The sequence below is a fragment of the Erithacus rubecula genome (genome assembly GCF_903797595.1).
Source record: "Erithacus rubecula genome assembly, chromosome: 3".
Lineage (NCBI taxonomy): Eukaryota > Metazoa > Chordata > Aves > Passeriformes > Muscicapidae > Erithacus > Erithacus rubecula.
The window spans coordinates 28,480,368-28,496,134 of record NC_136689.1 but is presented as its reverse complement, the minus strand read 5'-3'; the positions used below and the strand labels follow the sequence as shown (position 1 = coordinate 28,496,134).

At 39.7% G+C, this 15,767-nt stretch overlaps 1 protein-coding gene across 3 annotated transcripts in view; it reads right to left on the bottom strand.

The window, feature by feature from the left end:
• RAPGEF5 (Rap guanine nucleotide exchange factor 5) overlaps positions 1 to 15,767 on the bottom strand; it is a 154,848-nt gene that overhangs the window by 35,119 nt on the left and 103,962 nt on the right. The window lies entirely within an intron of this gene.

Here is a 15,767-nt window from a genome sequence, read left to right as displayed (position 1 = left end):
GAACAGGACCCCTGCCCTTAAAAAAAAAGGCCCAAAGAATACAGAATACATAAACCTTTACGTTTCAAAAGGTTAAGAGTGTGTTACCATTGCAGGGATCAGTCCCTTTATTTAACAAGTACATCCTCAGCTCCCAAAGCACCAACAGGCACAAAATACTTCATCATAGTTCAGGAACCTAAGAAAGAGTGCTTATTACAAACACTGCCATCCTGGTTAGCTCAGCTGCACACAAAGCAGCCTTCCCACACACCAGCTTGTTCTGGAGATTCAGAAGAATACCATTTAGCAATAAGAGAAAAAACTAGGATTGCCATGAACTGTGATTAACATCTATGCACAGTAGTGGAGAATCACAAAATAAACATATTCAAATCTTCAGATAGTTGGTTAGTTTTGTGGGGAATCACTGTAAGTGCCGAGATGTTTTCTCTAAGGTTTGTTCACTGTAATAATGAAGTTTTTTTCTCCTCCTGGCTTCTATCAGTTTTACAAAACTAGGCTGAAGGTACTTGCTAACAGACCACCCCTACATACTGAAGCTGTAGCACCTCAGGTTGTCAGGACAAACAGCCAGTTTCAGATTTCAGAGTAGCTTTTCCATTCCTCATTCCCAAGTCACACTATTTTTAGGATTTTTCCAAACCCTGCACACATCACTTGGGTGAAAGCACTTGGTTTGCTCTTGGATGACAGGGCTCAAGGTAATCTCATGGTGATCTTCAAAAACCCAGTGGCAGAATGGACAAATGGACATAAGACCAAGCCAAGCTTTTCCTAGAGGTGTGCTACAAAACTACATGGGGCAACCATCAGACATGGAAACTAAAGAAAACTTGTCTAGATTAAGATACTTATTATTTCTCCCAGTGAGGAGGCCCAACATGACAGGTTACCAGCTCAGTCTCCAACATCACTATATTCAGGGCTTGCCTGTGCAAAGCTCTGAGCATCCTGAAGCTGCTTCCAGCATGGGTTGGACCCAGTGGTTCCACAGCTCCCTTCTAAATGAAATTATTAAACATTTTTAAACAAATTTGATTCCAATTTTGGTAAACTACTCATGCACGATGCGTGATTTAGAGTATTTGGTTCACACTACAAAATATTCTTGTGTATGCAAAACAGACAATGCAATTGGTCTTTGCAAACACAATATAAAAATGTTTGTTTGTTTCTCTGGTTTTGGGTTTCTTTTTATTTTTCCAAAATGGTAAGATTTTCCTCAAAAAAGGGATTCCTTTTGACTGTATTTCTTTCAATTTCAGCAAATACACTGTGCTCTCTTTAACAAGAGAGCAACCCTGGTTTTTTTCAGATAAGAATAGAAACATGGACAGAAGCTGAATAGTAACAGAAGTGATTTCAGTTATACTGCAGAGCAAAAATATTTTACCAGTATAACTAACTGGTATTAGTTAGCACCAATTATGCTAAGCTGGGGTTTAAGTGGTGGATTTACAACTGCAAACACTAAGGGTCAAACTGTACCTCACATCAGCAAGACAAGGCTGAGCCCTGACTGCCACCCCCTGATTTTCTCACTGTTTGTGATCTGTTCTGGTCCAAGCTGGTGCTTTTGTACAAGTGTGCAACTGAGAGCACCCCAGCCACTTTCCACAGCAGGACTGCAATTTCACGATCATTTAGAGCAATTTCCTTTACAGCTGCTTGGGACCTTATCAGTAAATTATTGATCCCATGGCTGTGGTGTACAATGGCAATGAGAATTCATCCATATATCATTTGCAGGCAGATGTCACGTGGATAAACATGGATGGATAGCTAATGATATCCCACCCTGTGAGCATGGGATTCAAAATATCACTAGTGTCTTTTAAAAAAATTAAAGTCTATCTAGCTCAATGCATTTAACACAGCTGGTCTAGAAAGAGTCCTGAGCTAAGGACACACAGGTTAAACCCCTGGCACCCAGCAGCAAAACAATTAAATTCTTTATTCTACCCAAAATACTGAAAATGGTGGGAAGTATTATCTCTGCATAAAAAGAGTATTTTGTCTCAGTAAATGAAAAGACATGGTGAACAGCTTGTTCTCTATCTGAAAGGTCATCTATTCATTCTCTTGCACATCTTTTGGATGGTACAATGAGACTATTAAAGTTGGAGGTTTCACAAACATTTATTTGGAAACAGCTGAACTTGGAGTCAACAAACACATTTTAGCTCTTCACTGAACTATGTTACTGTGCTGTGACCCTCACAAAGTCAAACTAGATTATTTCCCTAATTTCCTACCCTGTGTAGGTGATACCTGAGTTTCAGTAAAACGTAGCCATGTGTTCAGAAAAGAAATTAATTCCTAGTTGAAGCAAAACTTCAATATTATCAAAGAACTTCTCTAATTGTTCAAAAGAGTGGGACTTTATCATAATAACTGATGTTTTAAAAGCAACTTATATGTTTATTTTTATCACCTGATAATCTGTTTTCAGATTATCAATGTCAATCCTTTCAGCATCCCAAAGTGTTAGGATGGAAAGAAGGACTGGTTTTACTATAATGTCAGTTTTTTGCTTTTTTTGTTTTATTTTCTTGCAAGAACTATGCTACAGACATTACTAATGCAATTCTCTCTCAAAAAAAACCCCAAAAAGCCCCATTAAAATAACAAAACAAACAAAAAACCTCCCAAGAAACAAATAAATAAACAAAACAAACCAGCTCAACAAACAAACAAAAGTCAGGAACAGCACTTTTGTTCAGATAACTTACAATTAGTTTTAAGCCCTCTGTTCATCTCCATCTCTACACCCTTCCCTCCACAGTCTCTGGTTTCTAACAACCCCATCAAAACAAAGTGTATCACTCAGACCACTTAAAATTGCACATATGTACACACAGTGATTTCTTTCATCCTCTAAATGCAGAAGAAATGCTAAAAAGCAAAGTTAATAAATTATGTTTCCTACAGCTTCTGTGTAGGCTAAATTTTTTCAAATTGCCTCCGAACATGTTTAGAAATTTAAACCCTAGAGGAATGTTTTGAACAAAAAAAAGTCTGGATTATACATGTGGTCCATTAATAGCATCACTCATCCGTTAAATTACTTTAACAAGTAAGCAATGAAAGTGCTTTTGCAAGATTAAATATCTATTACCAGACATCACCTAAAGACTTTACAATAATATTCATATTTTAAAGTGCCTGAACTAGCTTGTAGGTATTTCCCTGAAGTCCTACTGTTCACTGTAAATATCTTCTGCATTTTCTTCCTAAATGCCCTGTAATTTAAACCCATTCCAGAATGGTTTTTCATGTCATAGCAGGAACACAAAACCTGAGGGTGTACTGATACTTCAAAAATAACTTGCTCAAAACAAACAACTGCACACTTGTCAGACACTTTTGGACATTCATACAAGTTCACAAATGATTTGCTGGTCTTAATTTACAAATGGAGAAAAAGGGTAACCATGAGAGGATTTATTCACAGCACATTATTCATTCTGTTACTAATGGCCACTAAGAGCAGTAAATTTGAATGAGGAAGGGCTGTAAGGGTACAAGTTGGGCTGACAATTATGAACAAAAGTCTTTCTGGGATTTTTCTCTTTAGTCACATTTGACTTAAGAGTTAAAAAAAAAAAAAAAGGCAATTCCAGTCAACTCATTAATAATTTGCAGTTCACCACACCCACACTCAGAATGGCAGTGAAATGCATATTCCTTTAAAAATTTTACTCCATGATCCAGTTTGTGACTAAATTTGTGACAATTTTCCCTATCATTCCTATAGAAAAAGTTTTTCTAGCATTTGTAGCACACAGGGAGAATAAAATGCATAGTAATAGTCAAAAAGGAAAATATATTGAAAGGGAAATCTTGGTGCAAAAGCCTGTGATGCTATGATTTTTAAATTTCTCTTCTTCATGAATTTTTTTATTTAATCTTTTTCTTCTAGCCATCAATCCAACTTTTCTTTGTTCCTCACCATTTTCCTTTATTTGGCAAGCAATTATTACAAAGTCTGAAGTTAAATTGCAGCTGAGGAATATTTCATTTCAGAAACAATTTCAAACATTTTAAAGCTTCATTAAGACATGCAACAGAACCAGCATGAATCCCATGGCCTCCTCTACTTGCAGCTCTTTGGGCACAGCCTCAGGCAGTAATCTCACCACACCAATAGTGTGTGAGTTCCATAGGCATAAAAATAATAAAAAAGCAGGCACTGTGCTTGTTTGTTATTAAATAATCAATTTGCACCAGCTTCTGCTGAGACAGTTTCTGCCAGGCTATGAATCCCCTCCTTCCCCCAAGTGAAATAAAGGATGGGCATTGCTTTACCAGGAATAGTTAGTACTGCCTGTCACATTTTCCTGCAACGGACAAGTCCTCCTGCAAGACACATTCAGGGTGGCTGAGGGGTAGAAGGAGCAGTACAGAGACACTCTCACCCATGTGAAACATCCAGGGAACACTTGTTTCCAGCTGCTTACTGAAGGACCCAGCAGTACATCTACATGAGAAGTTGCAGCTGTATAGAAGGGTGATGGCATCCAACAGCAGCAATGGTGTCTTTGGTGGGCAAGGGGGACCCAGGGTCCCAGAGACAGTAAATAATAAAATATTTACATAAATAACAAAATATATAAAATTTACATAAATAACAAAATCTTTACATCATTTATTCCCACCTACTGAAGAATAGACAGGATTCCCTGCTGCTTTCTGTGGGCCCACTTACCTCTCTACCAGGAGAAACCCCTTCTCTTTGAGAAGACAATTCTACAAACACCAGCTCAAGGTGATGGTACAATTATAAATGCCAGGAGGAAAGAATGGGTTTCCCATATGGGTTTGCACACCAAATCTGATGTTCCAATGGCTTTTTTTCTCTCCTTTCTCCACCCTGTTCTCTAGGCAGGCTATCAATTACTAAGGCTTAGGACAGAAATTAATACAGATCTGTAAAGAAAAGTCATCTGTGATTTAACAAATCAGGACAGACAGTACACTTCTTGGTGCTGCCAAATCAAACATTCGTACCCTCTTCTCAAACTGGAGCATTTTCTTAAACTCCTGCAATGGTATGAGGCATCAGTGGAGTAGCCTCACTTTAGTAATTTGTACCATAAACATATGAAGATCTAATCTAACAGAAATGCCTTTGTCAAATGGAGTAAAAGTTAAATTCGTTTGATTAAATTAGATGTACTTGAGAACAGCTCTAAACAGCAAATATTTAAAAAAGCTATCACATAGAATGAGCAAAGAAGGAAAAGTATGGAAACATTCAAGTGTTACAGATAGCTGCACATCCCTAATTAGCAATTATAGCAATTTATATGTTCACATATTATTTATTGGCCTGCACATGCACCAACCAGCATCTTTAGACCACCACAGCCAAACCAATAATGCATCTACATTACAAACATATCCAATAGCTCAGGCTGCATTTAGAATATACCTATTGCCCTATTGCTAATATTAGATATACTGTCCAGCTAAGCCAGATATAATTATTCCTAATGCCTGAGTCGTTAATCTCTTTATACCCACAAGAAGAGATAACTTGATGCCAAATTCCAGTTTGTCCTGGTTTTTGGATCACACTACTACATCCTGAACAGATTTTGGTTTGTTACTTCTCAATGGCTGCCAGAAAAAAAACGAAGAAACCAAGAAAAAAAACAAAAAAAACAAGAAAAAACAAACAAACAAAATAAGCCAAAACAAGTCCTCCCACTTACAGTGACAAACTGACTGCTGACAACAATCATTCTCTTTTTCATATCAGACTTTACAGAGCAATTTTTCAGATTCGGTTCTTTCCACTCTCTGTATAATTTCTTTGTCCACATTCTATCTTTTCCATTACATGCTTATTTAAATATTATGAAAAAAATAAAGCTATGCAAAACAAGGCAACAACAGGATTTAAAACATCCAATGCATCGAGGGTTTTTCTTATAACTGCATGGCTTACAAAAGGCAAATTCCTCTACACAGAGCAGTATAAGCCTATAGACTACATGCATATAGACTCTATATTCCTTTCTCTGCAGATTGAATATGTCATGTACTGTTAGCTGGGAAGATGATACTGACAGTGAAATCTGTTAAACTGAAAAGAAAAACAAGTAATCTGTTTTTTGGGGGGAGGGAGTTGCTTTTTTTTTAACATCACTATTCTTAACCCAAATCTCTTCGACTTTGCACTGTACAAATCCATTGTGAATGGCTGTGCAAGAATTACAGAAAGATTTAAGGGTTTTTCAGGCTTGTATTCCACACTAAATCGGATTATAAGAAAATATAGATAAAGCACTGGAATGCAAGTCTTCTTCCACTTTATGCAAAGTAGTGATTCAGCTTTATCCAAGGATTTGCTGGTGGAGGCCAAACTTATATGGAAATGGAAGGAAAAACCAAACACCAACAACAAAAAAAGAAAAAAAACACTGACTGAATGAACAAGCTACTGGAATTCAGTAACTCATATATTAAAACTACTGCCACTGCAGTGGCAAGCCTTAGTCATGCTACAGAGCAGTTGTGGTTGTCACTTTGTGTATGAGAGAATTAAACTGGGAGAACAAAAACCATGCACTAAATTAAAAATATGACACTCTAAACCCTCTGCTTTCCAAGCAGCAGAAATTGCTGAGTGTCCTTCCTTCCTGCTCAACTTATCTTTCAGAAATGTATCAAATAAAAAGAGGTCATTACATCCTCTTCATCCTCATCATGTAAGAACTTTAGTATAGTATATTGGTCACCAGCATCTAGGAACTCCAGCAGCAAGAAATACAAGTGGGGGCTACAAATGCAATTTTCAAACATCAATGCAAACTCTGAGGGACTTTCGTGTGATAATGAAATCGCTTTGGCGGTGGGTAAGGATATTTTCAAAAAGACTAAGATGAAGAGAAAAATAAATGCATTTTAGACAACACAGAAGAAATTCTAAAACCCTCTAGCTATGCCATTTCCCATTTGTGACTGTGGCAAAGATGATAAGATGACCATATGGTCAGCTCCTTATGTTAATACACTTACCAGTATTAGACAGAATTACAAATTTAATAATCATCAACAACTCTGCTCTCCTTTACATTCAGTGCATCATCCCTACCTTGCAGGACCAGTTTTCTCTAACATTTTGTGAGGCTCATCCTGTAGAATGTATTTGGGGGAAAAAAAGGTCAACTGCTAGACCAGCTGGATCCTTTGGAATTTTTATCCTGCTATGACTAAAATGCTGAGATCAATAACACTAATGCACCTTCTGACCTCATAGCCCATATTGGAAATAATTTTTTAAAAAGAAAATATTCACTGATGGGGTTAGTAACACCATACTGATCAGAAACAGTTAAGACATGCATTTCTCAAAGTCATCAAGAAAAGCAGCCCTGTGAGATGGGGTTACAGCTGGGCAAACAGACAGATGAGCCCTGTGCCTGAGTAAAATGGATGCTGATTACTTACTATTCCATAGGGAATAAATAGTTTTTTTCTATTTTAAATATTCAGTCAGTTTAAATTAAATAAAACGAAGGCAACAGAAAAGCATTTGCAAGTTTTTCAGCCTCTGATAGCCTTGATAAATTCTTTTCAAGCCTCTTCCTCCCTTCTGCAAAACGAGAAAAATTATAACATCCCTCATGGTAGACAGTGCTACATGTACACTTTTTGGTGTGGTTTAGTTCACATAATACTATGCAAGGCTCTGAAACCTTTCAGCAGTGCAAACACAGGTCCTGAGAGCTGAGCTGTAATCAGAAAGAAAATTGCTTGTTCTGCAGAAACGGAAAAATGATTTGATGGCAGCAACTCTTTTCAAAGGTAAAAGTTTCTCAGTAATCTGTAATTCCACAGCAATTTACTAAAAATGTCAGGATGTCTCTGAGTACAAACAGTAAATGCAAATTGCTATCTGATCTTGCTCTTGTCTGAGAGGGAGCTGAGATGTCCCAGACCTCCCCTGCATTCAGCAGATGGCAACAGTGCTCAGGACCTTGCAGGATTAGCCCTTAATTCAAAATCGAATCCTCTAATAGTGCTATGCCACCATGGACACAGCATGAAGCAAAAAAATGAAAATTATGTTGAGAAAGAAAGGTCAATGAAAAAAAAAAGAACATCGATATATAATTTGCTGCTAACGTATTAAAACAATTATAGTAGTTATGTCACCTAACCACCAAGGCACTGAGAAATCAATGCACAAAGGAATAAAGAGCAAGACATTTATTTCTGGCATTAGGTTAGAAAACTAAAATACATAAGGGCAAGATATTTAACCTGTACAACCACATTTTTTATTAGAGCACAAAAGTCAGAACTAGGAATCATTTCTAAGGTCATCTGCCAGAAATTTCTGGCAGTATTTTTAACATCTGCAGAATCAATCAAACACATTCTGTCTGGTAAGGTCAAAGATGCTCCTAAAGTTGCATTCCAGTTGCTGCTATTACATGTATTGGAGCAGCTTCTTATTTTGTTGGAGGGACAAAAAGCCCTGAAACCACAGGCAGAGAGCAAATGTCAAACTTGTCCAGCTTTAATGAGACACTAATTTTTCCACACAGAAATCTGAAGCTCTCTTTTTTCCCCAGGTGGGAGGGAGCCCTGGTGATTCACGTGCAGCTATAATGGTCAATGTTACTTGAAATTACTGGATAAATCCTCCAGCCTTATACTTTTTGAAGCATTAGAAATGTTTCCTATAACAGTCACTCTAAGCTATTGATACTTTTTGTGTAAAAAGTGCCTTTGACTGCTGCAACTAAAACACTGAAGCTTTCCATGCAGTGAAACTTTACAGTAAAAGGAGGTATTCTAATGCACATGTGAAATCCACACACAAGCAAAATGCAGACACCCCTTGTTCACATCAGGCATCTCCCAAAGTACTTGAGGAGAAAAACCCATCGATTGATTATAATAAGCCAGCCAGGCCAGGATTGCCTGGAGCAGCAGGAGAGAGGATAAAAGATTTAATGGCTCCCTTTCATCCTTCTGCCTGCAGACCAGCTGCCTGAGCACAGCCTGCTGTGATGTGCCCTCCTGGGCTTGCACCTCCAGCTTGCACATTGCCTGGCACCCCAGGCACTGGTGTGGCCCAGTGAAAGCTGTATGAGCAAGTCCAAGGCAAGGTTCTACTTCTCTGCTTCTGTCTTGCACAGGAACTTTGTGTCAGTGCCATTGCCCACCTCCTCAGGCAATCAAGAGATGCAATGTCTCCAACTCGAGCTCCTCAGTGACAGAGTTCCAGGGGCCACCAAGAGCTGACACTGCCTCAGTGGTGCCAGCAGGACAGGATTTTTGATGCCTGGTGGCAGCACAGCACACAGTCATCCTCCAGGAATGGGCAGCAGTGCACAGAAAGGACACACATTGCACCATCTCTCCCCTCTGTCACTGGAAGCCTGGTCCCACCAGTTTGGTGCTCTAAGGTGCCTTAAGGCTGCCTGAGCCTTTTGCCTGGTCCATGAGTCCAGCACACTAAAGGGAACTTGAAAATCAGACATTCAGCTTTCAAAAAGTTGACACGAAGGAAGATGCACTTAATCTTTGTTCTTTTCATCTTTGCTGTCCAATGCTTGAGTTTCAAGTTCAGAGTGTCTTTGTCATTGCTGAATTGGAAAATCTACTCCTAGGAAACAGTAAACTTCAAATCTAATATTACATATAAGCAGAAAAATCATCACATCTTCAAAAAATGCTTGTGAGTTCCTAATTTCTCGATCATTGAGATGCTTTAAAACAGTCTGCTTCTCAGTGACATGTCTGAGAATTAACCCAAATTTTCTGTTTACAACCCAAAAATACATATATGTTTGGAGATATATATATATATATAAACTCCTAATTGGCACTATTTTCAAGTTGAGACTATTAACCCCAAGAAGGTTTTACTTCCAAATCCACTGTATTTGGACAACATCCAGTCCAGCAGATTATGACAACTGCAGTATTGTGACCAGAATACATTCCATGCCAGTTCATGACACAGATAAAGGACAGGCCAAATTACTCATGGCAGTGCCCTCCCCACCTAAAGCTCTGCAGGTCAGGTATAATGCCTAGACTCCAGCATGCAGCTTTATCCCATCACCTGCTGCTTACTGCTTTCCATACAACCAGAGGGATGGGTCCCTTAGGGGAACAGAAATGTAAGGATCCACACTGTGTATTTTAAAAAGTGTTTAGCAAGAAGCTTTGATCTGTTATTTTCCCCCCTACAAGGCAGCAAAGGGAAATTTCTTTGTGCTTCAGCCCAAGGAAGGAGATATAAGGAGTATCTTGTTTGCCCCTGGGAGCCAAATTATCATAAATATGCAAAGCAGTGCAAACTCCCCAACATGTGGCACTGGAGCATGTGCAGTGAACATCACAGCATCTCTTCAGGGAAGCCTAGCACGACAAAGCCTCCACTGGCAAATCACTCCTGGCTTCTGTGGGTTTGACAGAATTGCCAATAAAGGGAATTATGGCATTTTCATCTGAGCAAGAAATGTCTAATTTGGTCCAAATCTCTGTACAAGATGGGAATAGCATGCACTATACTAATGAACAGACCACACATTTCTTCCAGCACAGGTCAAGTGGTGGGATATTTTTGGTGTATTGGGTCAGGCACACTAGGTTAGGGTCTTGCATACACAGCTGTGGCCCACTGTCATGTAACCTCAAAAGCAGAGACTCACTTAACATCTTCTGACATATGGAGGCAGAAGGCCCAGCAAAGGCTCTGGATGACTGTGATGTGTCACAGGCTGTGCTGGGGAGAGGGCAGAGGGGAGGGAGGAACACATCTTGCAAACCCCACAGACAGACACTGGCATGCTGCAATGTCACTGCTGTGGCTGGTGAAGGATGTCACTTCCAGCATTTTGCCCAGAGTATACAACACTTCAGGCTGATGGGCAAACAACTCTCAGATAGCTCTGAATAACTTATTCAATATTTAACAACACACCTATGATACACAATGGAGGGAGCTGGCACATGGGGCATGACACCCAAGAGAACCCAAAAACCAAACAGGGCAATGCTTGCACCTTGCACTTGCACATCTTCCTCCCCACTCCCCACAGCAGTGAAGCACAGATTCACAAAATAAAAGCAGAACAATGAGCACCAGAACACTCACACAGCAACTGCACTTTGCTTCCCCATGAGGTGAATGTGTTCCAAAAAATCTGATGAGTTTCATGACGGTGGTGTTAAAATACATTGTTACACTCAGTGTAGACTTATAAATAAGACATAGGTCCTTAAATTGTGACCTGAAATTGTACTTGCTACACTGAGACACTCAAATTATCCCAGTGACAGGCTAACAAGCAATTAAAGACAGCTTTTCTGCTTATTATTCTCACAACTTAATGGAAGACAGCATTAAAAAAATGCCTTGCACATAGTCTGCATATGTATTAAGAACATCTAAAAACTTCAAACAATTGTGTTTGTCAGTACAACCCTGAGTTGACAGCAGAATGAAAGCAAATCAAAAAGGTTCTTGCTTGCACTGTTTAAAGATCATACGGGGCAAGACACAAGAAACAGATATTATCCAGAGTTCAGCTGCTTGTAAGTATTAAAACACCTGCATGAGCATATTTTCATGTGGCAGCTGAACTGTGTTTGTGTGCAATTTGGCTGCTTGCAATACACTGCATCTCAGCTTAAGATAGAAGACCCTTATTTTGATAATTTTCAAACTATTCACATTCATTGGGGAGTTCAGCATTAGATCCTTGGTTCAACTGTACTGTAATTACTCAGGGTTTTTTATTTGATGGCCCTGCTTATTTCAGTTAAATAAAGTGGAAATAGCAAGCAATTATAGATGAAAGCACAGTGGGGTAATTTTTTAAAGGTTTATATTCATTTTGCCATTATTTCAGTTTTTAGCGCTATTTATTGATTCATTCAAAAAAAAAAAAAAAATAGATGCAAAACACAGCCCTCAGAGAGGCCTAACTTTGGCCTCATATATTCCAACTTTCTTCCTTTGTATCTTTCTTTTCCAAATCTTATGAGATACTATGCTTTTCATGCACACACTGGAAAGCATCTAATGCAGGAGATGCACTCTCTATTTAATGGAAAGGCTAAAAACTCAATTTTTAGCATTTCATCAAGACAGCCAGCTGTCTCCTGGACTTTACAGGGAAATCTCCTTGGCTGACAGATAAACCCCACCCTTCTGCACAAGCATGCACAAATCTGATGCAATGCTAAGGAAAAAGGTAAAAATCACAAAATGCCATAACAGATAAGCCACTGTATTAAATGGCTCCTCTTGGATCATCTGCTCTATGACCATGTTCCACCACTACAGCACCTGGCTGTGATTACTGCTCACTGCCATCTTTCATTTCTATAGCTCTTTTAGGCTGTAAATGCCAGCACAGTTTTCATAAAACATACTTTATTTTGCCAGTGTACAGAGAAAAGGAAGCAGATATGGGCTCAGGAAAGGGTGAGGTACCTGCCAAGGCTGAGCACACAAACCCACTGTCCCCATGCAGATAACACCAATGTTGTTTGCCAACACCATCAAATGTGACTCAGATCCCACTGCAAATTGCCTTTGCCTATCAGTTTTCCAAACCCTCTTCAAATTAAATAGGCTAACAGCATAATTTCTCTCTCCTTTTTTTTATTAAACTGATATGCTTATTCAATTAGTCATTAAAGGCAATTATAAAAAATTATTTTTTCTTACTAAGAAGCAGTATGCTTTCCATATCACCACTGCTTAGCCCATGGGAAATCATCAATTATGTGATGACAGTCTCAGACTGCAATCACTTTTCCATGGCTGCATCCTGGTAAACATTTCTGCTAGGTGTAATGCCTCCTACAGCATCCTTCAGGTTACAAAATAGTGAACATATATTTATTGTTCCTAAAGAGCCTGTCAGAGAAGGTAGCAAAGCATCTTAAAGGAAGACCCTGAGGATTACATACCACCCTTCAGCTAGACGAATACTTCTTACATACGAACATACATTTAAAAGTGATTTTCCATATCAGTTTTTAGAAACACATCACTGATTACAGCAAACATACAGGAGTTGGAATTAATTCCATTAGGAGCTGCTGTTCTGAAGAAACAGTAGCCCACATCCCAGGAGGACAACGAACTATAATATGCAAGCTCATTTAATCACTGTATCCAATTACAAGGAGGAATAAATCATCACACACATGCCTATGTCTGAATTTTAAAAGGTAAATAGATCATGAATAGTCAAGCCAAATGCTGTGAATCTCTGGATTCACAGATTAGCAGAGGAAGTGGTGCATTCATTTCCCATTTGAAATTTTTTGTTTCATTTGGAGCTTGATGGTATAGAGCTGACATTCTCTGCAGTAAGGAGACACCAAACTCTGAGATTCACCTCAGTGGAGTTTGTGTATGATCTAATCACAGACTTTGCTGGTCTCTCTGCCCTGATGCACACCCAGGACTCCCCCAAGTCACAGAGGGTCAGAAGAGGAGCTGGCTTTCTTCCAAACACTACAAATAGCAGCACTGTGAGCAACTGCTCCTACCCTTTGCTGTAAACTCCCTCATCCCAGACCTACACGACCATACAGTCCAGGAAACTCCTGAATCCTCTCCATTTGTCAAGAAAACCCAGTACAGCAGTTTCTTGCAAAGCTGATGGCATTTTCATGTTTTCCAGATGCTCTTAGAAAACTGTTATCAAATATTTATTGTTCTTTGTAATCAAGAACATAACTGTAACTTCCCAAATTACATCCTACTAACCTTGACTCCCTGAACAAATGACTTATCCGTTAAACTGTGATGTAACCTCAAATGCCCTATGGCCCATTTGCATGTCAAAACCCTCACCCCAGAAGGAAAATTAGATTCTCATGAATAATAACACGATCTGTACTCACACATCAAAGAAAAAAAACCTGTTCAAGGTATTTACATAAGCTGCACAAGCAGCCCATGACATATTTGCCTGCAGAGATGGGCCATCATGCTGGAGACCATAACAAAATTTCCCTGAAGCCAGTGATGGTACACACACCTCAGGAAAATGTCTTCTTTGCAATGGGAGAAGCTCAATTTCAGCTGGCAGAGACCTTCCCCTGCCTCCAGGTTTAGTCTTAGTTTGTCCAACATGCCCATATTTCCCAACTGCTCACATCCCAAAATCTCCTTTGCGTGTGCTTTGGGGCTTCTGCCCACAGCAAACCTCAGAGGTGCCACAATGGCAGTGGCTCCAGGGTGTCACACTGCCCTGGGGAAGGGCTCTGTGCCCATCAGCAGCCCCAGCACTGATAGAGCCTCCAAGGGATTTGCAAGCTACTGTGGCCTAGGAGCTCTACAGTGCACAAGGAGAGCAAGGAGGGAATAGACAGTGTCCCTTTGCTTCCCTGGCCCTGCTCCAGGGACATCCAGGGGAGAGGACAGCAAGGAGCCTGCAGCATGTCCAGGGCTGCCTCCTCACAACACACAGGGGTCTGCACCTGTTTGTACATCCTAAGAACCACCCTCTGCACCAGGTCCATCCTAAGAACCACCCTCTGCTCAATGCCTGCACAGCCAAAGTGGAAGTGAGGAAGCATTTTGCCTGCTGGAAAGGGGGATGCAGGTGTGTGCTGAATTGCTAAATCATCCTGTTGTAGCCCCATGCCACTGCTTGATGGCATAAACTGGGATGGAAATTTTCCACCTGCCTGTTACAGAGTTAAACTCTAAAGCCACAGAGAAGTTAACATCTACAAACAGTAAGAGAAGCTGCAGTTACCCGAACAGGCAAAATGTTTGCATCTGCCCATTCTTGGTGGTTTTCACACTTTGGGACAATGCTGCATGGCCACTGATGCTTTAAGGCTTTGAATGAAAACCCTTTGACATGGGGATCTGACAAATGCTATTTGTTTGTGGTTGTTTTTCTCTGTCGTTTGTTTGTTTCCAGCTTGTGGCTGTACATCCCCCATGATGTTACTAACAGTATCAACAAACAAAATCCCATGGACAAGGCTCCTATGGGGCAGGGAATGAAATACAACAAGGGTTTCATTATTGTATTGATGCTGGGGCTCTGAATTCATGTCTGGGAAAGAACAAAATCAGGATCTGGCTTTCTGATTTTAACTGCAGTGGTTCCTAGAGAGAGCTCAACCAGCCCTAAATTCCAAGAAATGGATGTGAAAAGGGTTAAAGAAAGGCTGTCTGTGGAATTGGAAGAGCAGTGTGGGCAGTGAGAGGAGAAGGGATAATAGCAGGAGGAGGATGCAGGGTGTAGAAAAAGGAAAAAAGGAAAGAAACTGAAAAGCAATAAAATGTGAGATGTAAAAGCTTCCAGCATGATTTCTCCATTATTACATCTCTCATTCTGGTAATTTATATCTCCATCAAAACTCAGTTCAAGCAAAGCAACAAAATCACAATTCATGCCATGTGCCATCACAAGAAAACCAAAGTTTTTTATTATTAGCTTCCATCAAAATTGTACCCATCAATGTTGTTACTAATTTACATTCATTTATTTTCCCCAAACCCTCACCCCAAAATGTTTTTACATTCAGTGCCCTTGTAGCCATTTTCACATTTTCACATCAGACAGAGAGTATGATCCTGGTTTTAGAAGGATCTCACAAGCTTTTCTGAACTAAGACAAGGTCATCTCATGATCTCAGCCTGGCTTGGGAGATAGTGGTGTGAACAGCTGCCACAGCTACAGCTCACATCAGTATTTTTTGTCGAGAAGATGGGAGAAGTAATGTATTTTATTGCAGTAACTGATGCT